The 27175-nt window shown below is 55.6% G+C and overlaps 62 non-coding genes across 62 annotated transcripts; 49 read left to right on the top strand and 13 right to left on the bottom strand.

The window, feature by feature from the left end:
* Positions 1–176: 176 nt before the first annotated feature.
* On the bottom strand, positions 177–248 carry Trnag-ucc (transfer RNA glycine (anticodon UCC)). Its single transcript has one exon. It is a non-coding gene; the product is annotated as a tRNA-Gly (tRNA).
* Positions 249–571: 323 nt separating this feature from the next.
* On the top strand, positions 572–642 carry Trnag-gcc (transfer RNA glycine (anticodon GCC)). Its single transcript has one exon. It is a non-coding gene; the product is annotated as a tRNA-Gly (tRNA).
* Positions 643–1024: 382 nt separating this feature from the next.
* On the top strand, positions 1025–1097 carry Trnat-cgu (transfer RNA threonine (anticodon CGU)). Its single transcript has one exon. It is a non-coding gene; the product is annotated as a tRNA-Thr (tRNA).
* Positions 1098–1400: 303 nt separating this feature from the next.
* Positions 1401–1472, top strand: Trnae-uuc (transfer RNA glutamic acid (anticodon UUC)). The gene has a single exon. It is a non-coding gene; the product is annotated as a tRNA-Glu (tRNA).
* Positions 1473–1670: 198 nt separating this feature from the next.
* Positions 1671–1744, top strand: Trnai-aau (transfer RNA isoleucine (anticodon AAU)). The gene has a single exon. It is a non-coding gene; the product is annotated as a tRNA-Ile (tRNA).
* Positions 1745–2356: 612 nt separating this feature from the next.
* Positions 2357–2428, bottom strand: Trnag-ucc (transfer RNA glycine (anticodon UCC)). The gene has a single exon. It is a non-coding gene; the product is annotated as a tRNA-Gly (tRNA).
* A 323-nt stretch (positions 2429–2751) lies between these two features.
* On the top strand, positions 2752–2822 carry Trnag-gcc (transfer RNA glycine (anticodon GCC)). The gene has a single exon. It is a non-coding gene; the product is annotated as a tRNA-Gly (tRNA).
* A 382-nt stretch (positions 2823–3204) lies between these two features.
* Trnat-cgu (transfer RNA threonine (anticodon CGU)) lies at positions 3205–3277 on the top strand. The gene has a single exon. It is a non-coding gene; the product is annotated as a tRNA-Thr (tRNA).
* A 303-nt stretch (positions 3278–3580) lies between these two features.
* On the top strand, positions 3581–3652 carry Trnae-uuc (transfer RNA glutamic acid (anticodon UUC)). Its single transcript has one exon. It is a non-coding gene; the product is annotated as a tRNA-Glu (tRNA).
* Positions 3653–3850: 198 nt separating this feature from the next.
* On the top strand, positions 3851–3924 carry Trnai-aau (transfer RNA isoleucine (anticodon AAU)). Its single transcript has one exon. It is a non-coding gene; the product is annotated as a tRNA-Ile (tRNA).
* Positions 3925–4536: 612 nt separating this feature from the next.
* Positions 4537–4608, bottom strand: Trnag-ucc (transfer RNA glycine (anticodon UCC)). Its single transcript has one exon. It is a non-coding gene; the product is annotated as a tRNA-Gly (tRNA).
* Positions 4609–4931: 323 nt separating this feature from the next.
* Trnag-gcc (transfer RNA glycine (anticodon GCC)) lies at positions 4932–5002 on the top strand. Its single transcript has one exon. It is a non-coding gene; the product is annotated as a tRNA-Gly (tRNA).
* A 382-nt stretch (positions 5003–5384) lies between these two features.
* Positions 5385–5457, top strand: Trnat-cgu (transfer RNA threonine (anticodon CGU)). The gene has a single exon. It is a non-coding gene; the product is annotated as a tRNA-Thr (tRNA).
* Positions 5458–5760: 303 nt separating this feature from the next.
* On the top strand, positions 5761–5832 carry Trnae-uuc (transfer RNA glutamic acid (anticodon UUC)). Its single transcript has one exon. It is a non-coding gene; the product is annotated as a tRNA-Glu (tRNA).
* Positions 5833–6030: 198 nt separating this feature from the next.
* Positions 6031–6104, top strand: Trnai-aau (transfer RNA isoleucine (anticodon AAU)). The gene has a single exon. It is a non-coding gene; the product is annotated as a tRNA-Ile (tRNA).
* Positions 6105–6716: 612 nt separating this feature from the next.
* Trnag-ucc (transfer RNA glycine (anticodon UCC)) lies at positions 6717–6788 on the bottom strand. The gene has a single exon. It is a non-coding gene; the product is annotated as a tRNA-Gly (tRNA).
* A 323-nt stretch (positions 6789–7111) lies between these two features.
* Trnag-gcc (transfer RNA glycine (anticodon GCC)) lies at positions 7112–7182 on the top strand. Its single transcript has one exon. It is a non-coding gene; the product is annotated as a tRNA-Gly (tRNA).
* Positions 7183–7564: 382 nt separating this feature from the next.
* Trnat-cgu (transfer RNA threonine (anticodon CGU)) lies at positions 7565–7637 on the top strand. The gene has a single exon. It is a non-coding gene; the product is annotated as a tRNA-Thr (tRNA).
* A 303-nt stretch (positions 7638–7940) lies between these two features.
* On the top strand, positions 7941–8012 carry Trnae-uuc (transfer RNA glutamic acid (anticodon UUC)). Its single transcript has one exon. It is a non-coding gene; the product is annotated as a tRNA-Glu (tRNA).
* A 198-nt stretch (positions 8013–8210) lies between these two features.
* Positions 8211–8284, top strand: Trnai-aau (transfer RNA isoleucine (anticodon AAU)). The gene has a single exon. It is a non-coding gene; the product is annotated as a tRNA-Ile (tRNA).
* A 612-nt stretch (positions 8285–8896) lies between these two features.
* Trnag-ucc (transfer RNA glycine (anticodon UCC)) lies at positions 8897–8968 on the bottom strand. Its single transcript has one exon. It is a non-coding gene; the product is annotated as a tRNA-Gly (tRNA).
* Positions 8969–9291: 323 nt separating this feature from the next.
* Trnag-gcc (transfer RNA glycine (anticodon GCC)) lies at positions 9292–9362 on the top strand. Its single transcript has one exon. It is a non-coding gene; the product is annotated as a tRNA-Gly (tRNA).
* Positions 9363–9744: 382 nt separating this feature from the next.
* On the top strand, positions 9745–9817 carry Trnat-cgu (transfer RNA threonine (anticodon CGU)). The gene has a single exon. It is a non-coding gene; the product is annotated as a tRNA-Thr (tRNA).
* Positions 9818–10120: 303 nt separating this feature from the next.
* Trnae-uuc (transfer RNA glutamic acid (anticodon UUC)) lies at positions 10121–10192 on the top strand. The gene has a single exon. It is a non-coding gene; the product is annotated as a tRNA-Glu (tRNA).
* A 198-nt stretch (positions 10193–10390) lies between these two features.
* Positions 10391–10464, top strand: Trnai-aau (transfer RNA isoleucine (anticodon AAU)). The gene has a single exon. It is a non-coding gene; the product is annotated as a tRNA-Ile (tRNA).
* A 612-nt stretch (positions 10465–11076) lies between these two features.
* On the bottom strand, positions 11077–11148 carry Trnag-ucc (transfer RNA glycine (anticodon UCC)). The gene has a single exon. It is a non-coding gene; the product is annotated as a tRNA-Gly (tRNA).
* A 323-nt stretch (positions 11149–11471) lies between these two features.
* Trnag-gcc (transfer RNA glycine (anticodon GCC)) lies at positions 11472–11542 on the top strand. The gene has a single exon. It is a non-coding gene; the product is annotated as a tRNA-Gly (tRNA).
* A 382-nt stretch (positions 11543–11924) lies between these two features.
* Positions 11925–11997, top strand: Trnat-cgu (transfer RNA threonine (anticodon CGU)). The gene has a single exon. It is a non-coding gene; the product is annotated as a tRNA-Thr (tRNA).
* Positions 11998–12300: 303 nt separating this feature from the next.
* Trnae-uuc (transfer RNA glutamic acid (anticodon UUC)) lies at positions 12301–12372 on the top strand. The gene has a single exon. It is a non-coding gene; the product is annotated as a tRNA-Glu (tRNA).
* Positions 12373–12570: 198 nt separating this feature from the next.
* On the top strand, positions 12571–12644 carry Trnai-aau (transfer RNA isoleucine (anticodon AAU)). The gene has a single exon. It is a non-coding gene; the product is annotated as a tRNA-Ile (tRNA).
* A 612-nt stretch (positions 12645–13256) lies between these two features.
* On the bottom strand, positions 13257–13328 carry Trnag-ucc (transfer RNA glycine (anticodon UCC)). The gene has a single exon. It is a non-coding gene; the product is annotated as a tRNA-Gly (tRNA).
* A 323-nt stretch (positions 13329–13651) lies between these two features.
* Positions 13652–13722, top strand: Trnag-gcc (transfer RNA glycine (anticodon GCC)). Its single transcript has one exon. It is a non-coding gene; the product is annotated as a tRNA-Gly (tRNA).
* A 382-nt stretch (positions 13723–14104) lies between these two features.
* Positions 14105–14177, top strand: Trnat-cgu (transfer RNA threonine (anticodon CGU)). The gene has a single exon. It is a non-coding gene; the product is annotated as a tRNA-Thr (tRNA).
* A 303-nt stretch (positions 14178–14480) lies between these two features.
* On the top strand, positions 14481–14552 carry Trnae-uuc (transfer RNA glutamic acid (anticodon UUC)). Its single transcript has one exon. It is a non-coding gene; the product is annotated as a tRNA-Glu (tRNA).
* Positions 14553–14750: 198 nt separating this feature from the next.
* Trnai-aau (transfer RNA isoleucine (anticodon AAU)) lies at positions 14751–14824 on the top strand. The gene has a single exon. It is a non-coding gene; the product is annotated as a tRNA-Ile (tRNA).
* Positions 14825–15436: 612 nt separating this feature from the next.
* Positions 15437–15508, bottom strand: Trnag-ucc (transfer RNA glycine (anticodon UCC)). Its single transcript has one exon. It is a non-coding gene; the product is annotated as a tRNA-Gly (tRNA).
* A 323-nt stretch (positions 15509–15831) lies between these two features.
* Positions 15832–15902, top strand: Trnag-gcc (transfer RNA glycine (anticodon GCC)). The gene has a single exon. It is a non-coding gene; the product is annotated as a tRNA-Gly (tRNA).
* A 382-nt stretch (positions 15903–16284) lies between these two features.
* On the top strand, positions 16285–16357 carry Trnat-cgu (transfer RNA threonine (anticodon CGU)). Its single transcript has one exon. It is a non-coding gene; the product is annotated as a tRNA-Thr (tRNA).
* A 303-nt stretch (positions 16358–16660) lies between these two features.
* Positions 16661–16732, top strand: Trnae-uuc (transfer RNA glutamic acid (anticodon UUC)). The gene has a single exon. It is a non-coding gene; the product is annotated as a tRNA-Glu (tRNA).
* Positions 16733–16930: 198 nt separating this feature from the next.
* Positions 16931–17004, top strand: Trnai-aau (transfer RNA isoleucine (anticodon AAU)). Its single transcript has one exon. It is a non-coding gene; the product is annotated as a tRNA-Ile (tRNA).
* A 612-nt stretch (positions 17005–17616) lies between these two features.
* Trnag-ucc (transfer RNA glycine (anticodon UCC)) lies at positions 17617–17688 on the bottom strand. Its single transcript has one exon. It is a non-coding gene; the product is annotated as a tRNA-Gly (tRNA).
* A 323-nt stretch (positions 17689–18011) lies between these two features.
* Trnag-gcc (transfer RNA glycine (anticodon GCC)) lies at positions 18012–18082 on the top strand. Its single transcript has one exon. It is a non-coding gene; the product is annotated as a tRNA-Gly (tRNA).
* Positions 18083–18464: 382 nt separating this feature from the next.
* On the top strand, positions 18465–18537 carry Trnat-cgu (transfer RNA threonine (anticodon CGU)). The gene has a single exon. It is a non-coding gene; the product is annotated as a tRNA-Thr (tRNA).
* Positions 18538–18840: 303 nt separating this feature from the next.
* Positions 18841–18914, top strand: Trnae-uuc (transfer RNA glutamic acid (anticodon UUC)). Its single transcript has one exon. It is a non-coding gene; the product is annotated as a tRNA-Glu (tRNA).
* Positions 18915–19112: 198 nt separating this feature from the next.
* Trnai-aau (transfer RNA isoleucine (anticodon AAU)) lies at positions 19113–19186 on the top strand. The gene has a single exon. It is a non-coding gene; the product is annotated as a tRNA-Ile (tRNA).
* A 612-nt stretch (positions 19187–19798) lies between these two features.
* On the bottom strand, positions 19799–19869 carry Trnag-ucc (transfer RNA glycine (anticodon UCC)). Its single transcript has one exon. It is a non-coding gene; the product is annotated as a tRNA-Gly (tRNA).
* A 323-nt stretch (positions 19870–20192) lies between these two features.
* On the top strand, positions 20193–20263 carry Trnag-gcc (transfer RNA glycine (anticodon GCC)). Its single transcript has one exon. It is a non-coding gene; the product is annotated as a tRNA-Gly (tRNA).
* Positions 20264–20644: 381 nt separating this feature from the next.
* On the top strand, positions 20645–20717 carry Trnat-cgu (transfer RNA threonine (anticodon CGU)). The gene has a single exon. It is a non-coding gene; the product is annotated as a tRNA-Thr (tRNA).
* Positions 20718–21020: 303 nt separating this feature from the next.
* On the top strand, positions 21021–21092 carry Trnae-uuc (transfer RNA glutamic acid (anticodon UUC)). The gene has a single exon. It is a non-coding gene; the product is annotated as a tRNA-Glu (tRNA).
* A 198-nt stretch (positions 21093–21290) lies between these two features.
* Trnai-aau (transfer RNA isoleucine (anticodon AAU)) lies at positions 21291–21364 on the top strand. The gene has a single exon. It is a non-coding gene; the product is annotated as a tRNA-Ile (tRNA).
* A 611-nt stretch (positions 21365–21975) lies between these two features.
* On the bottom strand, positions 21976–22047 carry Trnag-ucc (transfer RNA glycine (anticodon UCC)). The gene has a single exon. It is a non-coding gene; the product is annotated as a tRNA-Gly (tRNA).
* Positions 22048–22370: 323 nt separating this feature from the next.
* Positions 22371–22441, top strand: Trnag-gcc (transfer RNA glycine (anticodon GCC)). The gene has a single exon. It is a non-coding gene; the product is annotated as a tRNA-Gly (tRNA).
* A 382-nt stretch (positions 22442–22823) lies between these two features.
* Trnat-cgu (transfer RNA threonine (anticodon CGU)) lies at positions 22824–22896 on the top strand. The gene has a single exon. It is a non-coding gene; the product is annotated as a tRNA-Thr (tRNA).
* Positions 22897–23199: 303 nt separating this feature from the next.
* On the top strand, positions 23200–23271 carry Trnae-uuc (transfer RNA glutamic acid (anticodon UUC)). The gene has a single exon. It is a non-coding gene; the product is annotated as a tRNA-Glu (tRNA).
* A 198-nt stretch (positions 23272–23469) lies between these two features.
* Trnai-aau (transfer RNA isoleucine (anticodon AAU)) lies at positions 23470–23543 on the top strand. Its single transcript has one exon. It is a non-coding gene; the product is annotated as a tRNA-Ile (tRNA).
* A 612-nt stretch (positions 23544–24155) lies between these two features.
* Trnag-ucc (transfer RNA glycine (anticodon UCC)) lies at positions 24156–24227 on the bottom strand. Its single transcript has one exon. It is a non-coding gene; the product is annotated as a tRNA-Gly (tRNA).
* Positions 24228–24550: 323 nt separating this feature from the next.
* Positions 24551–24621, top strand: Trnag-gcc (transfer RNA glycine (anticodon GCC)). Its single transcript has one exon. It is a non-coding gene; the product is annotated as a tRNA-Gly (tRNA).
* A 382-nt stretch (positions 24622–25003) lies between these two features.
* On the top strand, positions 25004–25076 carry Trnat-cgu (transfer RNA threonine (anticodon CGU)). The gene has a single exon. It is a non-coding gene; the product is annotated as a tRNA-Thr (tRNA).
* Positions 25077–25379: 303 nt separating this feature from the next.
* Positions 25380–25451, top strand: Trnae-uuc (transfer RNA glutamic acid (anticodon UUC)). Its single transcript has one exon. It is a non-coding gene; the product is annotated as a tRNA-Glu (tRNA).
* A 198-nt stretch (positions 25452–25649) lies between these two features.
* Positions 25650–25723, top strand: Trnai-aau (transfer RNA isoleucine (anticodon AAU)). Its single transcript has one exon. It is a non-coding gene; the product is annotated as a tRNA-Ile (tRNA).
* Positions 25724–26336: 613 nt separating this feature from the next.
* Positions 26337–26408, bottom strand: Trnag-ucc (transfer RNA glycine (anticodon UCC)). Its single transcript has one exon. It is a non-coding gene; the product is annotated as a tRNA-Gly (tRNA).
* A 323-nt stretch (positions 26409–26731) lies between these two features.
* Positions 26732–26802, top strand: Trnag-gcc (transfer RNA glycine (anticodon GCC)). The gene has a single exon. It is a non-coding gene; the product is annotated as a tRNA-Gly (tRNA).
* The last annotated feature ends 373 nt before the right edge of the window (positions 26803–27175 follow it).

Here is a 27175-nt window from a genome sequence, read left to right as displayed (position 1 = left end):
TAGGCCGACTGGAGAGCGTCAGCTCTCGCGTCAGCTGAGCAAAGTCGAGACAAGTCGAGACTCAAGGGGAATCGACGCACACGCTATAGGGTGGCCTGCAGCGAGTAAGATGGGGAAAGAAACATTAATTTAAGGACGCGTGGCAAAAGTACTTATACGCAAAAGTAAAAGCCTGCTGCGGTGGCCGGGAATCGAACCCGGATCAACTGCTTGGAAGGCAACTATGCTGACCATTACACCACCACCGCACAGTTCCCTTCCGCGCCTCGCGAGCCGCGCTGTGTCTGCTTCCCGCCTGTCAGCGGCGCCTGAAGGTGGTCGTAGCTGTAGGCGCGTTACGGGGTAGGCGAGCTCATCCAGGCAGCGTCTCTACGCACATTTCGCGTCCTTTGGCAAGAGTCGTCGCGTGCGTGCGCCGCAAGAGTACTTAGACGATCATTTTTAAGCAGTGCAGTGCAGGATTCAGCGTCTGTAGCATTCTCTCGAGAGGATGCGACGGCGCTGGACGGCAGTCCCACTTTCCCCTCAGACGTTTGCAGCGGAAAGCAGCAGGAAGCTGTGAACTAGCTGAGCATCGGTGGTTCAGTGGTAGAATGCTCGCCTGCCACGCGGGCGGCCCGGGTTCGATTCCCGGCCGATGCATCATTTTGCTTTTCCCGCGGTGCCGTGTGACTTGCGCGCTTGAGATGCACGATCCACAAGAATGTATAGCGGGATTCCCTTGAGAAGAAACGAGAACGCAGCACGCGCGGTTCCCCACTCGGACGCTCGCGTCATGTTCTACGGACTGGCGTCGGCCTGGCCTCACAAGTTGCTGTGTCCAGGTGCCTCCGAGGCACTGAACTTGAACGACGGGGAGTGCTGCCTATGGTTGCAAAAGCTGCAGCAACACCGCAATCAACTGGGCCGGCAATGCACGTGTAGCAACAGAACGCGTTAACCACGAAGTAGTGTATCTCTGCGTCTAACATTGGGTACGCTGCTTACCCAGTTTCCAGGACCAGCAGTCTCCCCCCGTCCCCCTGCCTCGGTAGCGCAGTAGGCAGCGCGTAAGTCTCGTAATTTTAAGGTCGTGAGTTCGATTCTCACCCGGGGCATTTAATTTTCTGTGAGTCACGGTGGTGCTGTCGCTAGGGCTCGAACTTATTTCTTGTTTGTTATCCACAACGTTTCAACGCTTCAGCGAGAAAATGTTTACTTCCTGTTATTGATACTTACAGCTTTCCTTTTCCTCTTCTCCCAGTAGAGCAAGAAGCCAAATGCATTGCTCTGAGACTTTTGAGGTGCGCGCCTTGCCAGTCAGTATGCGCAAAGACGCTCGCAAAGAGAGAAGGGTGCCGACGTGGGACTCGGCACGAAATGTGCGAGAGACCATCCGATCCGTCCAACGAACGCCGAACTCCGGTGTGGTCTAGTGGCTAGGATACCTGGCTTTCACCCAGGAGGCCCGGGTTCGATTCCCGGTACCGGAACGGAATTTTTTCCACACGAATCGTCTCAAGTTTCAGCTGTGCGTGCTGCCGTTTCCCGTCCTGCTCGCAATTCAGCTACTGTTTCATGACCGCCAGCAGAACATGGACGAGCGGAGCAGGCACACGGTGACCCTAGAAGTGGCGTGTGGCTTCATGCCACGTGTTTCCAGCGTAGGGCTGAGCAACCGTCCGCGTCGAGGCCCGTTAGCTCAGTTGGTTAGAGCGTCGTGCTAATAACGCGAAGGTCGTGGGTTCGATCCCCCCACGGGCCAGTACGCTTTTACTACTACGAAAAGGCAGCGCCGATTTCAGCTGGCGAGTGTGATGACCAAAAGATCATCGCCCTGCGTGGACGTTGACAGAGGATCCGAACCCGACTTGTCGGCAAGCGCTACAGCATTCGCTCGGCAATGGCCACAATATGTTGAATACGCTGGTTCTGATACGGCAAAGAGAAAACGAAAGAAAATGTCCGATTGCCGACGTGTAACAACTTTGGCCCTTGTCAGTGCTTGGGCGGGTGACCGCATGGGAACACAGGGTACTGTTGGCAATTTTGCTTCCTATTTGTCTTTCTCCTTTCTTTTCGCAGCTGCAGCCCGATTCAGTCAGGGAGACGCCACCGTGTAATGAAGCGGCGTGCTGTGTGTCCACCGCCTCGCCTCTCCTTGCCTCTCTCAGTCGTTTCTCGTGCTTGTCGTGTTGATATAGGCCGACTGGAGAGCGTCAGCTCTCGCGTCAGCTGAGCAAAGTCGAGACAAGTCGAGACTCAAGGGGAATCGACGCACACGCTATAGGGTGGCCTGCAGCGAGTAAGATGGGGAAAGAAACATTAATTTAAGGACGCGTGGCAAAAGTACTTATACGCAAAAGTAAAAGCCTGCTGCGGTGGCCGGGAATCGAACCCGGATCAACTGCTTGGAAGGCAACTATGCTGACCATTACACCACCACCGCACAGTTCCCTTCCGCGCCTCGCGAGCCGCGCTGTGTCTGCTTCCCGCCTGTCAGCGGCGCCTGAAGGTGGTCGTAGCTGTAGGCGCGTTACGGGGTAGGCGAGCTCATCCAGGCAGCGTCTCTACGCACATTTCGCGTCCTTTGGCAAGAGTCGTCGCGTGCGTGCGCCGCAAGAGTACTTAGACGATCATTTTTAAGCAGTGCAGTGCAGGATTCAGCGTCTGTAGCATTCTCTCGAGAGGATGCGACGGCGCTGGACGGCAGTCCCACTTTCCCCTCAGACGTTTGCAGCGGAAAGCAGCAGGAAGCTGTGAACTAGCTGAGCATCGGTGGTTCAGTGGTAGAATGCTCGCCTGCCACGCGGGCGGCCCGGGTTCGATTCCCGGCCGATGCATCATTTTGCTTTTCCCGCGGTGCCGTGTGACTTGCGCGCTTGAGATGCACGATCCACAAGAATGTATAGCGGGATTCCCTTGAGAAGAAACGAGAACGCAGCACGCGCGGTTCCCCACTCGGACGCTCGCGTCATGTTCTACGGACTGGCGTCGGCCTGGCCTCACAAGTTGCTGTGTCCAGGTGCCTCCGAGGCACTGAACTTGAACGACGGGGAGTGCTGCCTATGGTTGCAAAAGCTGCAGCAACACCGCAATCAACTGGGCCGGCAATGCACGTGTAGCAACAGAACGCGTTAACCACGAAGTAGTGTATCTCTGCGTCTAACATTGGGTACGCTGCTTACCCAGTTTCCAGGACCAGCAGTCTCCCCCCGTCCCCCTGCCTCGGTAGCGCAGTAGGCAGCGCGTAAGTCTCGTAATTTTAAGGTCGTGAGTTCGATTCTCACCCGGGGCATTTAATTTTCTGTGAGTCACGGTGGTGCTGTCGCTAGGGCTCGAACTTATTTCTTGTTTGTTATCCACAACGTTTCAACGCTTCAGCGAGAAAATGTTTACTTCCTGTTATTGATACTTACAGCTTTCCTTTTCCTCTTCTCCCAGTAGAGCAAGAAGCCAAATGCATTGCTCTGAGACTTTTGAGGTGCGCGCCTTGCCAGTCAGTATGCGCAAAGACGCTCGCAAAGAGAGAAGGGTGCCGACGTGGGACTCGGCACGAAATGTGCGAGAGACCATCCGATCCGTCCAACGAACGCCGAACTCCGGTGTGGTCTAGTGGCTAGGATACCTGGCTTTCACCCAGGAGGCCCGGGTTCGATTCCCGGTACCGGAACGGAATTTTTTCCACACGAATCGTCTCAAGTTTCAGCTGTGCGTGCTGCCGTTTCCCGTCCTGCTCGCAATTCAGCTACTGTTTCATGACCGCCAGCAGAACATGGACGAGCGGAGCAGGCACACGGTGACCCTAGAAGTGGCGTGTGGCTTCATGCCACGTGTTTCCAGCGTAGGGCTGAGCAACCGTCCGCGTCGAGGCCCGTTAGCTCAGTTGGTTAGAGCGTCGTGCTAATAACGCGAAGGTCGTGGGTTCGATCCCCCCACGGGCCAGTACGCTTTTACTACTACGAAAAGGCAGCGCCGATTTCAGCTGGCGAGTGTGATGACCAAAAGATCATCGCCCTGCGTGGACGTTGACAGAGGATCCGAACCCGACTTGTCGGCAAGCGCTACAGCATTCGCTCGGCAATGGCCACAATATGTTGAATACGCTGGTTCTGATACGGCAAAGAGAAAACGAAAGAAAATGTCCGATTGCCGACGTGTAACAACTTTGGCCCTTGTCAGTGCTTGGGCGGGTGACCGCATGGGAACACAGGGTACTGTTGGCAATTTTGCTTCCTATTTGTCTTTCTCCTTTCTTTTCGCAGCTGCAGCCCGATTCAGTCAGGGAGACGCCACCGTGTAATGAAGCGGCGTGCTGTGTGTCCACCGCCTCGCCTCTCCTTGCCTCTCTCAGTCGTTTCTCGTGCTTGTCGTGTTGATATAGGCCGACTGGAGAGCGTCAGCTCTCGCGTCAGCTGAGCAAAGTCGAGACAAGTCGAGACTCAAGGGGAATCGACGCACACGCTATAGGGTGGCCTGCAGCGAGTAAGATGGGGAAAGAAACATTAATTTAAGGACGCGTGGCAAAAGTACTTATACGCAAAAGTAAAAGCCTGCTGCGGTGGCCGGGAATCGAACCCGGATCAACTGCTTGGAAGGCAACTATGCTGACCATTACACCACCACCGCACAGTTCCCTTCCGCGCCTCGCGAGCCGCGCTGTGTCTGCTTCCCGCCTGTCAGCGGCGCCTGAAGGTGGTCGTAGCTGTAGGCGCGTTACGGGGTAGGCGAGCTCATCCAGGCAGCGTCTCTACGCACATTTCGCGTCCTTTGGCAAGAGTCGTCGCGTGCGTGCGCCGCAAGAGTACTTAGACGATCATTTTTAAGCAGTGCAGTGCAGGATTCAGCGTCTGTAGCATTCTCTCGAGAGGATGCGACGGCGCTGGACGGCAGTCCCACTTTCCCCTCAGACGTTTGCAGCGGAAAGCAGCAGGAAGCTGTGAACTAGCTGAGCATCGGTGGTTCAGTGGTAGAATGCTCGCCTGCCACGCGGGCGGCCCGGGTTCGATTCCCGGCCGATGCATCATTTTGCTTTTCCCGCGGTGCCGTGTGACTTGCGCGCTTGAGATGCACGATCCACAAGAATGTATAGCGGGATTCCCTTGAGAAGAAACGAGAACGCAGCACGCGCGGTTCCCCACTCGGACGCTCGCGTCATGTTCTACGGACTGGCGTCGGCCTGGCCTCACAAGTTGCTGTGTCCAGGTGCCTCCGAGGCACTGAACTTGAACGACGGGGAGTGCTGCCTATGGTTGCAAAAGCTGCAGCAACACCGCAATCAACTGGGCCGGCAATGCACGTGTAGCAACAGAACGCGTTAACCACGAAGTAGTGTATCTCTGCGTCTAACATTGGGTACGCTGCTTACCCAGTTTCCAGGACCAGCAGTCTCTCCCCGTCCCCCTGCCTCGGTAGCGCAGTAGGCAGCGCGTAAGTCTCGTAATTTTAAGGTCGTGAGTTCGATTCTCACCCGGGGCATTTAATTTTCTGTGAGTCACGGTGGTGCTGTCGCTAGGGCTCGAACTTATTTCTTGTTTGTTATCCACAACGTTTCAACGCTTCAGCGAGAAAATGTTTACTTCCTGTTATTGATACTTACAGCTTTCCTTTTCCTCTTCTCCCAGTAGAGCAAGAAGCCAAATGCATTGCTCTGAGACTTTTGAGGTGCGCGCCTTGCCAGTCAGTATGCGCAAAGACGCTCGCAAAGAGAGAAGGGTGCCGACGTGGGACTCGGCACGAAATGTGCGAGAGACCATCCGATCCGTCCAACGAACGCCGAACTCCGGTGTGGTCTAGTGGCTAGGATACCTGGCTTTCACCCAGGAGGCCCGGGTTCGATTCCCGGTACCGGAACGGAATTTTTTCCACACGAATCGTCTCAAGTTTCAGCTGTGCGTGCTGCCGTTTCCCGTCCTGCTCGCAATTCAGCTACTGTTTCATGACCGCCAGCAGAACATGGACGAGCGGAGCAGGCACACGGTGACCCTAGAAGTGGCGTGTGGCTTCATGCCACGTGTTTCCAGCGTAGGGCTGAGCAACCGTCCGCGTCGAGGCCCGTTAGCTCAGTTGGTTAGAGCGTCGTGCTAATAACGCGAAGGTCGTGGGTTCGATCCCCCCACGGGCCAGTACGCTTTTACTACTACGAAAAGGCAGCGCCGATTTCAGCTGGCGAGTGTGATGACCAAAAGATCATCGCCCTGCGTGGACGTTGACAGAGGATCCGAACCCGACTTGTCGGCAAGCGCTACAGCATTCGCTCGGCAATGGCCACAATATGTTGAATACGCTGGTTCTGATACGGCAAAGAGAAAACGAAAGAAAATGTCCGATTGCCGACGTGTAACAACTTTGGCCCTTGTCAGTGCTTGGGCGGGTGACCGCATGGGAACACAGGGTACTGTTGGCAATTTTGCTTCCTATTTGTCTTTCTCCTTTCTTTTCGCAGCTGCAGCCCGATTCAGTCAGGGAGACGCCACCGTGTAATGAAGCGGCGTGCTGTGTGTCCACCGCCTCGCCTCTCCTTGCCTCTCTCAGTCGTTTCTCGTGCTTGTCGTGTTGATATAGGCCGACTGGAGAGCGTCAGCTCTCGCGTCAGCTGAGCAAAGTCGAGACAAGTCGAGACTCAAGGGGAATCGACGCACACGCTATAGGGTGGCCTGCAGCGAGTAAGATGGGGAAAGAAACATTAATTTAAGGACGCGTGGCAAAAGTACTTATACGCAAAAGTAAAAGCCTGCTGCGGTGGCCGGGAATCGAACCCGGATCAACTGCTTGGAAGGCAACTATGCTGACCATTACACCACCACCGCACAGTTCCCTTCCGCGCCTCGCGAGCCGCGCTGTGTCTGCTTCCCGCCTGTCAGCGGCGCCTGAAGGTGGTCGTAGCTGTAGGCGCGTTACGGGGTAGGCGAGCTCATCCAGGCAGCGTCTCTACGCACATTTCGCGTCCTTTGGCAAGAGTCGTCGCGTGCGTGCGCCGCAAGAGTACTTAGACGATCATTTTTAAGCAGTGCAGTGCAGGATTCAGCGTCTGTAGCATTCTCTCGAGAGGATGCGACGGCGCTGGACGGCAGTCCCACTTTCCCCTCAGACGTTTGCAGCGGAAAGCAGCAGGAAGCTGTGAACTAGCTGAGCATCGGTGGTTCAGTGGTAGAATGCTCGCCTGCCACGCGGGCGGCCCGGGTTCGATTCCCGGCCGATGCATCATTTTGCTTTTCCCGCGGTGCCGTGTGACTTGCGCGCTTGAGATGCACGATCCACAAGAATGTATAGCGGGATTCCCTTGAGAAGAAACGAGAACGCAGCACGCGCGGTTCCCCACTCGGACGCTCGCGTCATGTTCTACGGACTGGCGTCGGCCTGGCCTCACAAGTTGCTGTGTCCAGGTGCCTCCGAGGCACTGAACTTGAACGACGGGGAGTGCTGCCTATGGTTGCAAAAGCTGCAGCAACACCGCAATCAACTGGGCCGGCAATGCACGTGTAGCAACAGAACGCGTTAACCACGAAGTAGTGTATCTCTGCGTCTAACATTGGGTACGCTGCTTACCCAGTTTCCAGGACCAGCAGTCTCTCCCCGTCCCCCTGCCTCGGTAGCGCAGTAGGCAGCGCGTAAGTCTCGTAATTTTAAGGTCGTGAGTTCGATTCTCACCCGGGGCATTTAATTTTCTGTGAGTCACGGTGGTGCTGTCGCTAGGGCTCGAACTTATTTCTTGTTTGTTATCCACAACGTTTCAACGCTTCAGCGAGAAAATGTTTACTTCCTGTTATTGATACTTACAGCTTTCCTTTTCCTCTTCTCCCAGTAGAGCAAGAAGCCAAATGCATTGCTCTGAGACTTTTGAGGTGCGCGCCTTGCCAGTCAGTATGCGCAAAGACGCTCGCAAAGAGAGAAGGGTGCCGACGTGGGACTCGGCACGAAATGTGCGAGAGACCATCCGATCCGTCCAACGAACGCCGAACTCCGGTGTGGTCTAGTGGCTAGGATACCTGGCTTTCACCCAGGAGGCCCGGGTTCGATTCCCGGTACCGGAACGGAATTTTTTCCACACGAATCGTCTCAAGTTTCAGCTGTGCGTGCTGCCGTTTCCCGTCCTGCTCGCAATTCAGCTACTGTTTCATGACCGCCAGCAGAACATGGACGAGCGGAGCAGGCACACGGTGACCCTAGAAGTGGCGTGTGGCTTCATGCCACGTGTTTCCAGCGTAGGGCTGAGCAACCGTCCGCGTCGAGGCCCGTTAGCTCAGTTGGTTAGAGCGTCGTGCTAATAACGCGAAGGTCGTGGGTTCGATCCCCCCACGGGCCAGTACGCTTTTACTACTACGAAAAGGCAGCGCCGATTTCAGCTGGCGAGTGTGATGACCAAAAGATCATCGCCCTGCGTGGACGTTGACAGAGGATCCGAACCCGACTTGTCGGCAAGCGCTACAGCATTCGCTCGGCAATGGCCACAATATGTTGAATACGCTGGTTCTGATACGGCAAAGAGAAAACGAAAGAAAATGTCCGATTGCCGACGTGTAACAACTTTGGCCCTTGTCAGTGCTTGGGCGGGTGACCGCATGGGAACACAGGGTACTGTTGGCAATTTTGCTTCCTATTTGTCTTTCTCCTTTCTTTTCGCAGCTGCAGCCCGATTCAGTCAGGGAGACGCCACCGTGTAATGAAGCGGCGTGCTGTGTGTCCACCGCCTCGCCTCTCCTTGCCTCTCTCAGTCGTTTCTCGTGCTTGTCGTGTTGATATAGGCCGACTGGAGAGCGTCAGCTCTCGCGTCAGCTGAGCAAAGTCGAGACAAGTCGAGACTCAAGGGGAATCGACGCACACGCTATAGGGTGGCCTGCAGCGAGTAAGATGGGGAAAGAAACATTAATTTAAGGACGCGTGGCAAAAGTACTTATACGCAAAAGTAAAAGCCTGCTGCGGTGGCCGGGAATCGAACCCGGATCAACTGCTTGGAAGGCAACTATGCTGACCATTACACCACCACCGCACAGTTCCCTTCCGCGCCTCGCGAGCCGCGCTGTGTCTGCTTCCCGCCTGTCAGCGGCGCCTGAAGGTGGTCGTAGCTGTAGGCGCGTTACGGGGTAGGCGAGCTCATCCAGGCAGCGTCTCTACGCACATTTCGCGTCCTTTGGCAAGAGTCGTCGCGTGCGTGCGCCGCAAGAGTACTTAGACGATCATTTTTAAGCAGTGCAGTGCAGGATTCAGCGTCTGTAGCATTCTCTCGAGAGGATGCGACGGCGCTGGACGGCAGTCCCACTTTCCCCTCAGACGTTTGCAGCGGAAAGCAGCAGGAAGCTGTGAACTAGCTGAGCATCGGTGGTTCAGTGGTAGAATGCTCGCCTGCCACGCGGGCGGCCCGGGTTCGATTCCCGGCCGATGCATCATTTTGCTTTTCCCGCGGTGCCGTGTGACTTGCGCGCTTGAGATGCACGATCCACAAGAATGTATAGCGGGATTCCCTTGAGAAGAAACGAGAACGCAGCACGCGCGGTTCCCCACTCGGACGCTCGCGTCATGTTCTACGGACTGGCGTCGGCCTGGCCTCACAAGTTGCTGTGTCCAGGTGCCTCCGAGGCACTGAACTTGAACGACGGGGAGTGCTGCCTATGGTTGCAAAAGCTGCAGCAACACCGCAATCAACTGGGCCGGCAATGCACGTGTAGCAACAGAACGCGTTAACCACGAAGTAGTGTATCTCTGCGTCTAACATTGGGTACGCTGCTTACCCAGTTTCCAGGACCAGCAGTCTCCCCCCGTCCCCCTGCCTCGGTAGCGCAGTAGGCAGCGCGTAAGTCTCGTAATTTTAAGGTCGTGAGTTCGATTCTCACCCGGGGCATTTAATTTTCTGTGAGTCACGGTGGTGCTGTCGCTAGGGCTCGAACTTATTTCTTGTTTGTTATCCACAACGTTTCAACGCTTCAGCGAGAAAATGTTTACTTCCTGTTATTGATACTTACAGCTTTCCTTTTCCTCTTCTCCCAGTAGAGCAAGAAGCCAAATGCATTGCTCTGAGACTTTTGAGGTGCGCGCCTTGCCAGTCAGTATGCGCAAAGACGCTCGCAAAGAGAGAAGGGTGCCGACGTGGGACTCGGCACGAAATGTGCGAGAGACCATCCGATCCGTCCAACGAACGCCGAACTCCGGTGTGGTCTAGTGGCTAGGATACCTGGCTTTCACCCAGGAGGCCCGGGTTCGATTCCCGGTACCGGAACGGAATTTTTTCCACACGAATCGTCTCAAGTTTCAGCTGTGCGTGCTGCCGTTTCCCGTCCTGCTCGCAATTCAGCTACTGTTTCATGACCGCCAGCAGAACATGGACGAGCGGAGCAGGCACACGGTGACCCTAGAAGTGGCGTGTGGCTTCATGCCACGTGTTTCCAGCGTAGGGCTGAGCAACCGTCCGCGTCGAGGCCCGTTAGCTCAGTTGGTTAGAGCGTCGTGCTAATAACGCGAAGGTCGTGGGTTCGATCCCCCCACGGGCCAGTACGCTTTTACTACTACGAAAAGGCAGCGCCGATTTCAGCTGGCGAGTGTGATGACCAAAAGATCATCGCCCTGCGTGGACGTTGACAGAGGATCCGAACCCGACTTGTCGGCAAGCGCTACAGCATTCGCTCGGCAATGGCCACAATATGTTGAATACGCTGGTTCTGATACGGCAAAGAGAAAACGAAAGAAAATGTCCGATTGCCGACGTGTAACAACTTTGGCCCTTGTCAGTGCTTGGGCGGGTGACCGCATGGGAACACAGGGTACTGTTGGCAATTTTGCTTCCTATTTGTCTTTCTCCTTTCTTTTCGCAGCTGCAGCCCGATTCAGTCAGGGAGACGCCACCGTGTAATGAAGCGGCGTGCTGTGTGTCCACCGCCTCGCCTCTCCTTGCCTCTCTCAGTCGTTTCTCGTGCTTGTCGTGTTGATATAGGCCGACTGGAGAGCGTCAGCTCTCGCGTCAGCTGAGCAAAGTCGAGACAAGTCGAGACTCAAGGGGAATCGACGCACACGCTATAGGGTGGCCTGCAGCGAGTAAGATGGGGAAAGAAACATTAATTTAAGGACGCGTGGCAAAAGTACTTATACGCAAAAGTAAAAGCCTGCTGCGGTGGCCGGGAATCGAACCCGGATCAACTGCTTGGAAGGCAACTATGCTGACCATTACACCACCACCGCACAGTTCCCTTCCGCGCCTCGCGAGCCGCGCTGTGTCTGCTTCCCGCCTGTCAGCGGCGCCTGAAGGTGGTCGTAGCTGTAGGCGCGTTACGGGGTAGGCGAGCTCATCCAGGCAGCGTCTCTACGCACATTTCGCGTCCTTTGGCAAGAGTCGTCGCGTGCGTGCGCCGCAAGAGTACTTAGACGATCATTTTTAAGCAGTGCAGTGCAGGATTCAGCGTCTGTAGCATTCTCTCGAGAGGATGCGACGGCGCTGGACGGCAGTCCCACTTTCCCCTCAGACGTTTGCAGCGGAAAGCAGCAGGAAGCTGTGAACTAGCTGAGCATCGGTGGTTCAGTGGTAGAATGCTCGCCTGCCACGCGGGCGGCCCGGGTTCGATTCCCGGCCGATGCATCATTTTGCTTTTCCCGCGGTGCCGTGTGACTTGCGCGCTTGAGATGCACGATCCACAAGAATGTATAGCGGGATTCCCTTGAGAAGAAACGAGAACGCAGCACGCGCGGTTCCCCACTCGGACGCTCGCGTCATGTTCTACGGACTGGCGTCGGCCTGGCCTCACAAGTTGCTGTGTCCAGGTGCCTCCGAGGCACTGAACTTGAACGACGGGGAGTGCTGCCTATGGTTGCAAAAGCTGCAGCAACACCGCAATCAACTGGGCCGGCAATGCACGTGTAGCAACAGAACGCGTTAACCACGAAGTAGTGTATCTCTGCGTCTAACATTGGGTACGCTGCTTACCCAGTTTCCAGGACCAGCAGTCTCCCCCCGTCCCCCTGCCTCGGTAGCGCAGTAGGCAGCGCGTAAGTCTCGTAATTTTAAGGTCGTGAGTTCGATTCTCACCCGGGGCATTTAATTTTCTGTGAGTCACGGTGGTGCTGTCGCTAGGGCTCGAACTTATTTCTTGTTTGTTATCCACAACGTTTCAACGCTTCAGCGAGAAAATGTTTACTTCCTGTTATTGATACTTACAGCTTTCCTTTTCCTCTTCTCCCAGTAGAGCAAGAAGCCAAATGCATTGCTCTGAGACTTTTGAGGTGCGCGCCTTGCCAGTCAGTATGCGCAAAGACGCTCGCAAAGAGAGAAGGGTGCCGACGTGGGACTCGGCACGAAATGTGCGAGAGACCATCCGATCCGTCCAACGAACGCCGAACTCCGGTGTGGTCTAGTGGCTAGGATACCTGGCTTTCACCCAGGAGGCCCGGGTTCGATTCCCGGTACCGGAACGGAATTTTTTCCACACGAATCGTCTCAAGTTTCAGCTGTGCGTGCTGCCGTTTCCCGTCCTGCTCGCAATTCAGCTACTGTTTCATGACCGCCAGCAGAACATGGACGAGCGGAGCAGGCACACGGTGACCCTAGAAGTGGCGTGTGGCTTCATGCCACGTGTTTCCAGCGTAGGGCTGAGCAACCGTCCGCGTCGAGGCCCGTTAGCTCAGTTGGTTAGAGCGTCGTGCTAATAACGCGAAGGTCGTGGGTTCGATCCCCCCACGGGCCAGTACGCTTTTACTACTACGAAAAGGCAGCGCCGATTTCAGCTGGCGAGTGTGATGACCAAAAGATCATCGCCCTGCGTGGACGTTGACAGAGGATCCGAACCCGACTTGTCGGCAAGCGCTACAGCATTCGCTCGGCAATGGCCACAATATGTTGAATACGCTGGTTCTGATACGGCAAAGAGAAAACGAAAGAAAATGTCCGATTGCCGACGTGTAACAACTTTGGCCCTTGTCAGTGCTTGGGCGGGTGACCGCATGGGAACACAGGGTACTGTTGGCAATTTTGCTTCCTATTTGTCTTTCTCCTTTCTTTTCGCAGCTGCAGCCCGATTCAGTCAGGGAGACGCCACCGTGTAATGAAGCGGCGTGCTGTGTGTCCACCGCCTCGCCTCTCCTTGCCTCTCTCAGTCGTTTCTCGTGCTTGTCGTGTTGATATAGGCCGACTGGAGAGCGTCAGCTCTCGCGTCAGCTGAGCAAAGTCGAGACAAGTCGAGACTCAAGGGGAATCGACGCACACGCTATAGGGTGGCCTGCAGCGAGTAAGATGGGGAAAGAAACATTAATTTAAGGACGCGTGGCAAAAGTACTTATACGCAAAAGTAAAAGCCTGCTGCGGTGGCCGGGAATCGAACCCGGATCAACTGCTTGGAAGGCAACTATGCTGACCATTACACCACCACCGCACAGTTCCCTTCCGCGCCTCGCGAGCCGCGCCGTGTCTGCTTCCCGCCTGTCAGCGGCGCCTGAAGGTGGTCGTAGCTGTAGGCGCGTTACGGGGTAGGCGAGCTCATCCAGGCAGCGTCTCTACGCACATTTCGCGTCCTTTGGCAAGAGTCGTCGCGTGCGTGCGCCGCAAGAGTACTTAGACGATCATTTTTAAGCAGTGCAGTGCAGGATTCAGCGTCTGTAGCATTCTCTCGAGAGGATGCGACGGCGCTGGACGGCAGTCCCACTTTCCCCTCAGACGTTTGCAGCGGAAAGCAGCAGGAAGCTGTGAACTAGCTGAGCATCGGTGGTTCAGTGGTAGAATGCTCGCCTGCCACGCGGGCGGCCCGGGTTCGATTCCCGGCCGATGCATCATTTTGCTTTTCCCGCGGTGCCGTGTGACTTGCGCGCTTGAGATGCACGATCCACAAGAATGTATAGCGGGATTCCCTTGAGAAGAAACGAGAACGCAGCACGCGCGGTTCCCCACTCGGACGCTCGCGTCATGTTCTACGGACTGGCGTCGGCCTGGCCTCACAAGTTGCTGTGTCCAGGTGCCTCCGAGGCACTGAACTTGAACGACGGGGAGTGCTGCCTATGGTTGCAAAAGCTGCAGCAACACCGCAATCAACTGGGCCGGCAATGCACGTGTAGCAACAGAACGCGTTAACCACGAAGTAGTGTATCTCTGCGTCTAACATTGGGTACGCTGCTTACCCAGTTTCCAGGACCAGCAGTCTCCCCCCGTCCCCCTGCCTCGGTAGCGCAGTAGGCAGCGCGTAAGTCTCGTAATTTTAAGGTCGTGAGTTCGATTCTCACCCGGGGCATTTAATTTTCTGTGAGTCACGGTGGTGCTGTCGCTAGGGCTCGAACTTATTTCTTGTTTGTTATCCACAACGTTTCAACGCTTCAGCGAGAAAATGTTTACTTCCTGTTATTGATACTTACAGCTTTCCTTTTCCTCTTCTCCCAGTAGAGCAAGAAGCCAAATGCATTGCTCTGAGACTTTTGAGGTGCGCGCCTTGCCAGTCAGTATGCGCAAAGACGCTCGCAAAGAGAGAAGGGTGCCGACGTGGGACTCGGCACGAAATGTGCGAGAGACCATCCGATCCGTCCAACGAACGCCGAACTCCGGTGTGGTCTAGTGGCTAGGATACCTGGCTTTCACCCAGGAGGCCCGGGTTCGATTCCCGGTACCGGAACGGAATTTTTTCCACACGAATCGTCTCAAGTTTCAGCTGTGCGTGCTGCCGTTTCCCGTCCTGCTCGCAATTCAGCTACTGTTTCATGACCGCCAGCAGAACATGGACGAGCGGAGCAGGCACACGGTGACCCTAGAAGTGGCGTGTGGCTTCATGCCACGTGTTTCCAGCGTAGGGCTGAGCAACCGTCCGCGTCGAGGCCCGTTAGCTCAGTTGGTTAGAGCGTCGTGCTAATAACGCGAAGGTCGTGGGTTCGATCCCCCCACGGGCCAGTACGCTTTTACTACTACGAAAAGGCAGCGCCGATTTCAGCTGGCGAGTGTGATGACCAAAAGATCATCGCCCTGCGTGGACGTTGACAGAGGATCCGAACCCGACTTGTCGGCAAGCGCTACAGCATTCGCTCGGCAATGGCCACAATATGTTGAATACGCTGGTTCTGATACGGCAAAGAGAAAACGAAAGAAAATGTCCGATTGCCGACGTGTAACAACTTTGGCCCTTGTCAGTGCTTGGGCGGGTGACCGCATGGGAACACAGGGTACTGTTGGCAATTTTGCTTCCTATTTGTCTTTCTCCTTTCTTTTCGCAGCTGCAGCCCGATTCAGTCAGGGAGACGCCACCGTGTAATGAAGCGGCGTGCTGTGTGTCCACCGCCTCGCCTCTCCTTGCCTCTCTCAGTCGTTTCTCGTGCTTGTCGTGTTGATATAGGCCGACTGGAGAGCGTCAGCTCTCGCGTCAGCTGAGCAAAGTCGAGACAAGTCGAGACTCAAGGGGAATCGACGCACACGCTATAGGGTGGCCTGCAGCGAGTAAGATGGGGAAAGAAACATTAATTTAAGGACGCGTGGCAAAAGTACTTATACGCAAAAGTAAAAGCCTGCTGCGGTGGCCGGGAATCGAACCCGGATCAACTGCTTGGAAGGCAACTATGCTGACCATTACACCACCACCGCACAGTTCCCTTCCGCGCCTCGCGAGCCGCGCTGTGTCTGCTTCCCGCCTGTCAGCGGCGCCTGAAGGTGGTCGTAGCTGTAGGCGCGTTACGGGGTAGGCGAGCTCATCCAGGCAGCGTCTCTACGCACATTTCGCGTCCTTTGGCAAGAGTCGTCGCGTGCGTGCGCCGCAAGAGTACTTAGACGATCATTTTTAAGCAGTGCAGTGCAGGATTCAGCGTCTGTAGCATTCTCTCGAGAGGATGCGACGGCGCTGGACGGCAGTCCCACTTTCCCCTCAGACGTTTGCAGCGGAAAGCAGCAGGAAGCTGTGAACTAGCTGAGCATCGGTGGTTCAGTGGTAGAATGCTCGCCTGCCACGCGGGCGGCCCGGGTTCGATTCCCGGCCGATGCATCATTTTGCTTTTCCCGCGGTGCCGTGTGACTTGCGCGCTTGAGATGCACGATCCACAAGAATGTATAGCGGGATTCCCTTGAGAAGAAACGAGAACGCAGCACGCGCGGTTCCCCACTCGGACGCTCGCGTCATGTTCTACGGACTGGCGTCGGCCTGGCCTCACAAGTTGCTGTGTCCAGGTGCCTCCGAGGCACTGAACTTGAACGACGGGGAGTGCTGCCTATGGTTGCAAAAGCTGCAGCAACACCGCAATCAACTGGGCCGGCAATGCACGTGTAGCAACAGAACGCGTTAACCACGAAGTAGTGTATCTCTGCGTCTAACATTGGGTACGCTGCTTACCCAGTTTCCAGGACCAGCAGTCTCCCCCCGTCCCCCTGCCTCGGTAGCGCAGTAGGCAGCGCGTAAGTCTCGTAATTTTAAGGTCGTGAGTTCGATTCTCACCCGGGGCATTTAATTTTCTGTGAGTCACGGTGGTGCTGTCGCTAGGGCTCGAACTTATTTCTTGTTTGTTATCCACAACGTTTCAACGCTTCAGCGAGAAAATGTTTACTTCCTGTTATTGATACTTACAGCTTTCCTTTTCCTCTTCTCCCAGTAGAGCAAGAAGCCAAATGCATTGCTCTGAGACTTTTGAGGTGCGCGCCTTGCCAGTCAGTATGCGCAAAGACGCTCGCAAAGAGAGAAGGGTGCCGACGTGGGACTCGGCACGAAATGTGCGAGAGACCATCCGATCCGTCCAACGAACGCCGAACTCCGGTGTGGTCTAGTGGCTAGGATACCTGGCTTTCACCCAGGAGGCCCGGGTTCGATTCCCGGTACCGGAACGGAATTTTTTCCACACGAATCGTCTCAAGTTTCAGCTGTGCGTGCTGCCGTTTCCCGTCCTGCTCGCAATTCAGCTACTGTTTCATGACCGCCAGCAGAACATGGACGAGCGGAGCAGGCACACGGTGACCCTAGAAGTGGCGTGTGGCTTCATGCCACGTGTTTCCAGCGTAGGGCTGAGCAACCGTCCGCGTCGAGGCCCGTTAGCTCAGTTGGTTAGAGCGTCGTGCTAATAACGCGAAGGTCGTGGGTTCGATCCCCCCACGGGCCAGTACGCTTTTACTACTACGAAAAGGCAGCGCCGATTTCAGCTGGCGAGTGTGATGACCAAAAGATCATCGCCCTGCGTGGACGTTGACAGAGGATCCGAACCCGACTTGTCGGCAAGCGCTACAGCATTCGCTCGGCAATGGCCACAATATGTTGAATACGCTGGTTCTGATACGGCAAAGAGAAAACGAAAGAAAATGTCCGATTGCCGACGTGTAACAACTTTGGCCCTTGTCAGTGCTTGGGCGGGTGACCGCATGGGAACACAGGGTACTGTTGGCAATTTTGCTTCCTATTTGTCTTTCTCCTTTCTTTTCGCAGCTGCAGCCCGATTCAGTCAGGGAGACGCCACCGTGTAATGAAGCGGCGTGCTGTGTGTCCACCGCCTCGCCTCTCCTTGCCTCTCTCAGTCGTTTCTCGTGCTTGTCGTGTTGATATAGGCCGACTGGAGAGCGTCAGCTCTCGCGTCAGCTGAGCAAAGTCGAGACAAGTCGAGACTCAAGGGGAATCGACGCACACGCTATAGGGTGGCCTGCAGCGAGTAAGATGGGGAAAGAAACATTAATTTAAGGACGCGTGGCAAAAGTACTTATACGCAAAAGTAAAAGCCTGCTGCGGTGGCCGGGAATCGAACCCGGATCAACTGCTTGGAAGGCAACTATGCTGACCATTACACCACCACCGCACAGTTCCCTTCCGCGCCTCGCGAGCCGCGCTGTGTCTGCTTCCCGCCTGTCAGCGGCGCCTGAAGGTGGTCGTAGCTGTAGGCGCGTTACGGGGTAGGCGAGCTCATCCAGGCAGCGTCTCTACGCACATTTCGCGTCCTTTGGCAAGAGTCGTCGCGTGCGTGCGCCGCAAGAGTACTTAGACGATCATTTTTAAGCAGTGCAGTGCAGGATTCAGCGTCTGTAGCATTCTCTCGAGAGGATGCGACGGCGCTGGACGGCAGTCCCACTTTCCCCTCAGACGTTTGCAGCGGAAAGCAGCAGGAAGCTGTGAACTAGCTGAGCATCGGTGGTTCAGTGGTAGAATGCTCGCCTGCCACGCGGGCGGCCCGGGTTCGATTCCCGGCCGATGCATCATTTTGCTTTTCCCGCGGTGCCGTGTGACTTGCGCGCTTGAGATGCACGATCCACAAGAATGTATAGCGGGATTCCCTTGAGAAGAAACGAGAACGCAGCACGCGCGGTTCCCCACTCGGACGCTCGCGTCATGTTCTACGGACTGGCGTCGGCCTGGCCTCACAAGTTGCTGTGTCCAGGTGCCTCCGAGGCACTGAACTTGAACGACGGGGAGTGCTGCCTATGGTTGCAAAAGCTGCAGCAACACCGCAATCAACTGGGCCGGCAATGCACGTGTAGCAACAGAACGCGTTAACCACGAAGTAGTGTATCTCTGCGTCTAACATTGGGTACGCTGCTTACCCAGTTTCCAGGACCAGCAGTCTCCCCCCGTCCCCCTGCCTCGGTAGCGCAGTAGGCAGCGCGTAAGTCTCGTAATTTTAAGGTCGTGAGTTCGATTCTCACCCGGGGCATTTAATTTTCTGTGAGTCACGGTGGTGCTGTCGCTAGGGCTCGAACTTATTTCTTGTTTGTTATCCACAACGTTTCAACGCTTCAGCGAGAAAATGTTTACTTCCTGTTATTGATACTTACAGCTTTCCTTTTCCTCTTCTCCCAGTAGAGCAAGAAGCCAAATGCATTGCTCTGAGACTTTTGAGGTGCGCGCCTTGCCAGTCAGTATGCGCAAAGACGCTCGCAAAGAGAGAAGGGTGCCGACGTGGGACTCGGCACGAAATGTGCGAGAGACCATCCGATCCGTCCAACGAACGCCGAACTCCGGTGTGGTCTAGTGGCTAGGATACCTGGCTTTCACCCAGGAGGCCCGGGTTCGATTCCCGGTACCCCGGAACGGAATTTTTTCCACACGAATCGTCTCAAGTTTCAGCTGTGCGTGCTGCCGTTTCCCGTCCTGCTCGCAATTCAGCTACTGTTTCATGACCGCCAGCAGAACATGGACGAGCGGAGCAGGCACACGGTGACCCTAGAAGTGGCGTGTGGCTTCATGCCACGTGTTTCCAGCGTAGGGCTGAGCAACCGTCCGCGTCGAGGCCCGTTAGCTCAGTTGGTTAGAGCGTCGTGCTAATAACGCGAAGGTCGTGGGTTCGATCCCCCCACGGGCCAGTACGCTTTTACTACTACGAAAAGGCAGCGCCGATTTCAGCTGGCGAGTGTGATGACCAAAAGATCATCGCCCTGCGTGGACGTTGACAGAGGATCCGAACCCGACTTGTCGGCAAGCGCTACAGCATTCGCTCGGCAATGGCCACAATATGTTGAATACGCTGGTTCTGATACGGCAAAGAGAAAACGAAAGAAAATGTCCGATTGCCGACGTGTAACAACTTTGGCCCTTGTCAGTGCTTGGGCGGGTGACCGCATGGGAACACAGGGTACTGTTGGCAATTTTGCTTCCTATTTGTCTTTCTCCTTTCTTTTCGCAGCTGCAGCCCGATTCAGTCAAGGAGACGCCACCGTGTAATGAAGCGGCGTGCTGTGTGTCCACCGCCTCGCCTCTCCTTGCCTCTCTCAGTCGTTTCTCGTGCTTGTCGTGTTGATATAGGCCGACTGGAGAGCGTCAGCTCTCGCGTCAGCTGAGCAAAGTCGAGACAAGTCGAGACTCAAGGGGAATCGACGCACACGCTATAGGGTGGCCTGCAGCGAGTAAGATGGGGAAAGAAACATTAATTTAAGGACGCGTGGCAAAAGTACTTATACGCAAAAGTAAAAGCCTGCTGCGGTGGCCGGAATCGAACCCGGATCAACTGCTTGGAAGGCAACTATGCTGACCATTACACCACCACCGCACAGTTCCCTTCCGCGCCTCGCGAGCCGCGCTGTGTCTGCTTCCCGCCTGTCAGCGGCGCCTGAAGGTGGTCGTAGCTGTAGGCGCGTTACGGGGTAGGCGAGCTCATCCAGGCAGCGTCTCTACGCACATTTCGCGTCCTTTGGCAAGAGTCGTCGCGTGCGTGCGCCGCAAGAGTACTTAGACGATCATTTTTAAGCAGTGCAGTGCAGGATTCAGCGTCTGTAGCATTCTCTCGAGAGGATGCGACGGCGCTGGACGGCAGTCCCACTTTCCCCTCAGACGTTTGCAGCGGAAAGCAGCAGGAAGCTGTGAACTAGCTGAGCATCGGTGGTTCAGTGGTAGAATGCTCGCCTGCCACGCGGGCGGCCCGGGTTCGATTCCCGGCCGATGCATCATTTTGCTTTTCCCGCGGTGCCGTGTGACTTGCGCGCTTGAGATGCACGATCCACAAGAATGTATAGCGGGATTCCCTTGAGAAGAAACGAGAACGCAGCACGCGCGGTTCCCCACTCGGACGCTCGCGTCATGTTCTACGGACTGGCGTCGGCCTGGCCTCACAAGTTGCTGTGTCCAGGTGCCTCCGAGGCACTGAACTTGAACGACGGGAGTGCTGCCTATGGTTGCAAAAGCTGCAGCAACACCGCAATCAACTGGGCCGGCAATGCACGTGTAGCAACAGAACGCGTTAACCACGAAGTAGTGTATCTCTGCGTCTAACATTGGGTACGCTGCTTACCCAGTTTCCAGGACCAGCAGTCTCCCCCCGTCCCCCTGCCTCGGTAGCGCAGTAGGCAGCGCGTAAGTCTCGTAATTTTAAGGTCGTGAGTTCGATTCTCACCCGGGGCATTTAATTTTCTGTGAGTCACGGTGGTGCTGTCGCTAGGGCTCGAACTTATTTCTTGTTTGTTATCCACAACGTTTCAACGCTTCAGCGAGAAAATGTTTACTTCCTGTTATTGATACTTACAGCTTTCCTTTTCCTCTTCTCCCAGTAGAGCAAGAAGCCAAATGCATTGCTCTGAGACTTTTGAGGTGCGCGCCTTGCCAGTCAGTATGCGCAAAGACGCTCGCAAAGAGAGAAGGGTGCCGACGTGGGACTCGGCACGAAATGTGCGAGAGACCATCCGATCCGTCCAACGAACGCCGAACTCCGGTGTGGTCTAGTGGCTAGGATACCTGGCTTTCACCCAGGAGGCCCGGGTTCGATTCCCGGTACCGGAACGGAATTTTTTCCACACGAATCGTCTCAAGTTTCAGCTGTGCGTGCTGCCGTTTCCCGTCCTGCTCGCAATTCAGCTACTGTTTCATGACCGCCAGCAGAACATGGACGAGCGGAGCAGGCACACGGTGACCCTAGAAGTGGCGTGTGGCTTCATGCCACGTGTTTCCAGCGTAGGGCTGAGCAACCGTCCGCGTCGAGGCCCGTTAGCTCAGTTGGTTAGAGCGTCGTGCTAATAACGCGAAGGTCGTGGGTTCGATCCCCCCACGGGCCAGTACGCTTTTACTACTACGAAAAGGCAGCGCCGATTTCAGCTGGCGAGTGTGATGACCAAAAGATCATCGCCCTGCGTGGACGTTGACAGAGGATCCGAACCCGACTTGTCGGCAAGCGCTACAGCATTCGCTCGGCAATGGCCACAATATGTTGAATACGCTGGTTCTGATACGGCAAAGAGAAAACGAAAGAAAATGTCCGATTGCCGACGTGTAACAACTTTGGCCCTTGTCAGTGCTTGGGCGGTGACCGCATGGGAACACAGGGTACTGTTGGCAATTTTGCTTCCTATTTGTCTTTCTCCTTTCTTTTCGCAGCTGCAGCCCGATTCAGTCAGGGAGACGCCACCGTGTAATGAAGCGGCGTGCTGTGTGTCCACCGCCTCGCCTCTCCTTGCCTCTCTCAGTCGTTTCTCGTGCTTGTCGTGTTGATATAGGCCGACTGGAGAGCGTCAGCTCTCGCGTCAGCTGAGCAAAGTCGAGACAAGTCGAGACTCAAGGGGAATCGACGCACACGCTATAGGGTGGCCTGCAGCGAGTAAGATGGGGAAAGAAACATTAATTTAAGGACGCGTGGCAAAAGTACTTATACGCAAAAGTAAAAGCCTGCTGCGGTGGCCGGGAATCGAACCCGGATCAACTGCTTGGAAGGCAACTATGCTGACCATTACACCACCACCGCACAGTTCCCTTCCGCGCCTCGCGAGCCGCGCTGTGTCTGCTTCCCGCCTGTCAGCGGCGCCTGAAGGTGGTCGTAGCTGTAGGCGCGTTACGGGGTAGGCGAGCTCATCCAGGCAGCGTCTCTACGCACATTTCGCGTCCTTTGGCAAGAGTCGTCGCGTGCGTGCGCCGCAAGAGTACTTAGACGATCATTTTTAAGCAGTGCAGTGCAGGATTCAGCGTCTGTAGCATTCTCTCGAGAGGATGCGACGGCGCTGGACGGCAGTCCCACTTTCCCCTCAGACGTTTGCAGCGGAAAGCAGCAGGAAGCTGTGAACTAGCTGAGCATCGGTGGTTCAGTGGTAGAATGCTCGCCTGCCACGCGGGCGGCCCGGGTTCGATTCCCGGCCGATGCATCATTTTGCTTTTCCCGCGGTGCCGTGTGACTTGCGCGCTTGAGATGCACGATCCACAAGAATGTATAGCGGGATTCCCTTGAGAAGAAACGAGAACGCAGCACGCGCGGTTCCCCACTCGGACGCTCGCGTCATGTTCTACGGACTGGCGTCGGCCTGGCCTCACAAGTTGCTGTGTCCAGGTGCCTCCGAGGCACTGAACTTGAACGACGGGGAGTGCTGCCTATGGTTGCAAAAGCTGCAGCAACACCGCAATCAACTGGGCCGGCAATGCACGTGTAGCAACAGAACGCGTTAACCACGAAGTAGTGTATCTCTGCGTCTAACATTGGGTACGCTGCTTACCCAGTTTCCAGGACCAGCAGTCTCCCCCCGTCCCCCTGCCTCGGTAGCGCAGTAGGCAGCGCGTAAGTCTCGTAATTTTAAGGTCGTGAGTTCGATTCTCACCCGGGGCATTTAATTTTCTGTGAGTCACGGTGGTGCTGTCGCTAGGGCTCGAACTTATTTCTTGTTTGTTATCCACAACGTTTCAACGCTTCAGCGAGAAAATGTTTACTTCCTGTTATTGATACTTACAGCTTTCCTTTTCCTCTTCTCCCAGTAGAGCAAGAAGCCAAATGCATTGCTCTGAGACTTTTGAGGTGCGCGCCTTGCCAGTCAGTATGCGCAAAGACGCTCGCAAAGAGAGAAGGGTGCCGACGTGGGACTCGGCACGAAATGTGCGAGAGACCATCCGATCCGTCCAACGAACGCCGAACTCCGGTGTGGTCTAGTGGCTAGGATACCTGGCTTTCACCCAGGAGGCCCGGGTTCGATTCCCGGTACCGGAACGGAATTTTTTCCACACGAATCGTCTCAAGTTTCAGCTGTGCGTGCTGCCGTTTCCCGTCCTGCTCGCAATTCAGCTACTGTTTCATGACCGCCAGCAGAACATGGACGAGCGGAGCAGGCACACGGTGACCCTAGAAGTGGCGTGTGGCTTCATGCCACGTGTTTCCAGCGTAGGGCTGAGCAACCGTCCGCGTCGAGGCCCGTTAGCTCAGTTGGTTAGAGCGTCGTGCTAATAACGCGAAGGTCGTGGGTTCGATCCCCCCACGGGCCAGTACGCTTTTACTACTACGAAAAGGCAGCGCCGATTTCAGCTGGCGAGTGTGATGACCAAAAGATCATCGCCCTGCGTGGACGTTGACAGAGGATCCGAACCCGACTTGTCGGCAAGCGCTACAGCATTCGCTCGGCAATGGCCACAATATGTTGAATACGCTGGTTCTGATACGGCAAAGAGAAAACGAAAGAAAATGTCCGATTGCCGACGTGTAACAACTTTGGCCCTTGTCAGTGCTTGGGCGGGTGACCGCATGGGAACACAGGGTACTGTTGGCAATTTTGCTTCCTATTTGTCTTTCTCCTTTCTTTTCGCAGCTGCAGCCCGATTCAGTCAAGGAGACGCCACCGTGTAATGAAGCGGCGTGCTGTGTGTCCACCGCCTCGCCTCTCCTTGCCTCTCTCAGTCGTTTCTCGTGCTTGTCGTGTTGATATAGGCCGACTGGAGAGCGTCAGCTCTCGCGTCAGCTGAGCAAAGTCGAGACAAGTCGAGACTCAAGGGGAATCGACGCACACGCTATAGGGTGGCCTGCAGCGAGTAAGATGGGGAAAGAAACATTAATTTAAGGACGCGTGGCAAAAGTACTTATACGCAAAAGTAAAAGCCTGCTGCGGTGGCCGGGAATCGAACCCGGATCAACTGCTTGGAAGGCAACTATGCTGACCATTACACCACCACCGCACAGTTCCCTTCCGCGCCTCGCGAGCCGCGCTGTGTCTGCTTCCCGCCTGTCAGCGGCGCCTGAAGGTGGTCGTAGCTGTAGGCGCGTTACGGGGTAGGCGAGCTCATCCAGGCAGCGTCTCTACGCACATTTCGCGTCCTTTGGCAAGAGTCGTCGCGTGCGTGCGCCGCAAGAGTACTTAGACGATCATTTTTAAGCAGTGCAGTGCAGGATTCAGCGTCTGTAGCATTCTCTCGAGAGGATGCGACGGCGCTGGACGGCAGTCCCACTTTCCCCTCAGACGTTTGCAGCGGAAAGCAGCAGGAAGCTGTGAACTAGCTGAGCATCGGTGGTTCAGTGGTAGAATGCTCGCCTGCCACGCGGGCGGCCCGGGTTCGATTCCCGGCCGATGCATCATTTTGCTTTTCCCGCGGTGCCGTGTGACTTGCGCGCTTGAGATGCACGATCCACAAGAATGTATAGCGGGATTCCCTTGAGAAGAAACGAGAACGCAGCACGCGCGGTTCCCCACTCGGACGCTCGCGTCATGTTCTACGGACTGGCGTCGGCCTGGCCTCACAAGTTGCTGTGTCCAGGTGCCTCCGAGGCACTGAACTTGAACGACGGGGAGTGCTGCCTATGGTTGCAAAAGCTGCAGCAACACCGCAATCAACTGGGCCGGCAATGCACGTGTAGCAACAGAACGCGTTAACCACGAAGTAGTGTATCTCTGCGTCTAACATTGGGTACGCTGCTTACCCAGTTTCCAGGACCAGCAGTCTCCCCCCGTCCCCCTGCCTCGGTAGCGCAGTAGGCAGCGCGTAAGTCTCGTAATTTTAAGGTCGTGAGTTCGATTCTCACCCGGGGCATTTAATTTTCTGTGAGTCACGGTGGTGCTGTCGCTAGGGCTCGAACTTATTTCTTGTTTGTTATCCACAACGTTTCAACGCTTCAGCGAGAAAATGTTTACTTCCTGTTATTGATACTTACAGCTTTCCTTTTCCTCTTCTCCCAGTAGAGCAAGAAGCCAAATGCATTGCTCTGAGACTTTTGAGGTGCGCGCCTTGCCAGTCAGTATGCGCAAAGACGCTCGCAAAGAGAGAAGGGTGCCGACGTGGGACTCGGCACGAAATGTGCGAGAGACCATCCGATCCGTCCAACGAACGCCGAACTCCGGTGTGGTCTAGTGGCTAGGATACCTGGCTTTCACCCAGGAGGCCCGGGTTCGATTCCCGGTACCGGAACGGAATTTTTTCCACACGAATCGTCTCAAGTTTCAGCTGTGCGTGCTGCCGTTTCCCGTCCTGCTCGCAATTCAGCTACTGTTTCATGACCGCCAGCAGAACATGGACGAGCGGAGCAGGCACACGGTGACCCTAGAAGTGGCGTGTGGCTTCATGCCACGTGTTTCCAGCGTAGGGCTGAGCAACCGTCCGCGTCGAGGCCCGTTAGCTCAGTTGGTTAGAGCGTCGTGCTAATAACGCGAAGGTCGTGGGTTCGATCCCCCCACGGGCCAGTACGCTTTTACTACTACGAAAAGGCAGCGCCGATTTCAGCTGGCGAGTGTGATGACCAAAAGATCATCGCCCTGCGTGGACGTTGACAGAGGATCCGAACCCGACTTGTCGGCAAGCGCTACAGCATTCGCTCGGCAATGGCCACAATATGTTGAATACGCTGGTTCTGATACGGCAAAGAGAAAACGAAAGAAAATGTCCGATTGCCGACGTGTAACAACTTTGGCCCTTGTCAGTGCTTGGGCGGGTGACCGCATGGGAACACAGGGTACTGTTGGCAATTTTGCTTCCTATTTGTCTTTCTCCTTTCTTTTCGCAGCTGCAGCCCGATTCAGTCAGGGAGACGCCACCGTGTAATGAAGCGGCGTGCTGTGTGTCCACCGCCTCGCCTCTCCTTGCCTCTCTCAGTCGTTTCTCGTGCTTGTCGTGTTGATATAGGCCGACTGGAGAGCGTCAGCTCTCGCGTCAGCTGAGCAAAGTCGAGACAAGTCGAGACTCAAGGGGAATCGACGCACACGCTTATAGGGTGGCCTGCAGCGAGTAAGATGGGGAAAGAAACATTAATTTAAGGACGCGTGGCAAAAGTACTTATACGCAAAAGTAAAAGCCTGCTGCGGTGGCCGGGAATCGAACCCGGATCAACTGCTTGGAAGGCAACTATGCTGACCATTACACCACCACCGCACAGTTCCCTTCCGCGCCTCGCGAGCCGCGCTGTGTCTGCTTCCCGCCTGTCAGCGGCGCCTGAAGGTGGTCGTAGCTGTAGGCGCGTTACGGGGTAGGCGAGCTCATCCAGGCAGCGTCTCTACGCACATTTCGCGTCCTTTGGCAAGAGTCGTCGCGTGCGTGCGCCGCAAGAGTACTTAGACGATCATTTTTAAGCAGTGCAGTGCAGGATTCAGCGTCTGTAGCATTCTCTCGAGAGGATGCGACGGCGCTGGACGGCAGTCCCACTTTCCCCTCAGACGTTTGCAGCGGAAAGCAGCAGGAAGCTGTGAACTAGCTGAGCATCGGTGGTTCAGTGGTAGAATGCTCGCCTGCCACGCGGGCGGCCCGGGTTCGATTCCCGGCCGATGCATCATTTTGCTTTTCCCGCGGTGCCGTGTGACTTGCGCGCTTGAGATGCACGATCCACAAGAATGTATAGCGGGATTCCCTTGAGAAGAAACGAGAACGCAGCACGCGCGGTTCCCCACTCGGACGCTCGCGTCATGTTCTACGGACTGGCGTCGGCCTGGCCTCACAAGTTGCTGTGTCCAGGTGCCTCCGAGGCACTGAACTTGAACGACGGGGAGTGCTGCCTATGGTTGCAAAAGCTGCAGCAACACCGCAATCAACTGGGCCGGCAATGCACGTGTAGCAACAGAACGCGTTAACCACGAAGTAGTGTATCTCTGCGTCTAACATTGGGTACGCTGCTTACCCAGTTTCCAGGACCAGCAGTCTCCCCC

Source organism: Schistocerca cancellata, unplaced genomic scaffold (genome assembly GCF_023864275.1).
Source record: "Schistocerca cancellata isolate TAMUIC-IGC-003103 unplaced genomic scaffold, iqSchCanc2.1 HiC_scaffold_516, whole genome shotgun sequence".
NCBI classification, from domain to species: Eukaryota; Metazoa; Arthropoda; class Insecta; order Orthoptera; family Acrididae; genus Schistocerca; species Schistocerca cancellata.
The sequence above is the reverse complement of the archived record's forward strand: the minus strand, read 5'-3'. Positions and strand labels throughout refer to the sequence as shown.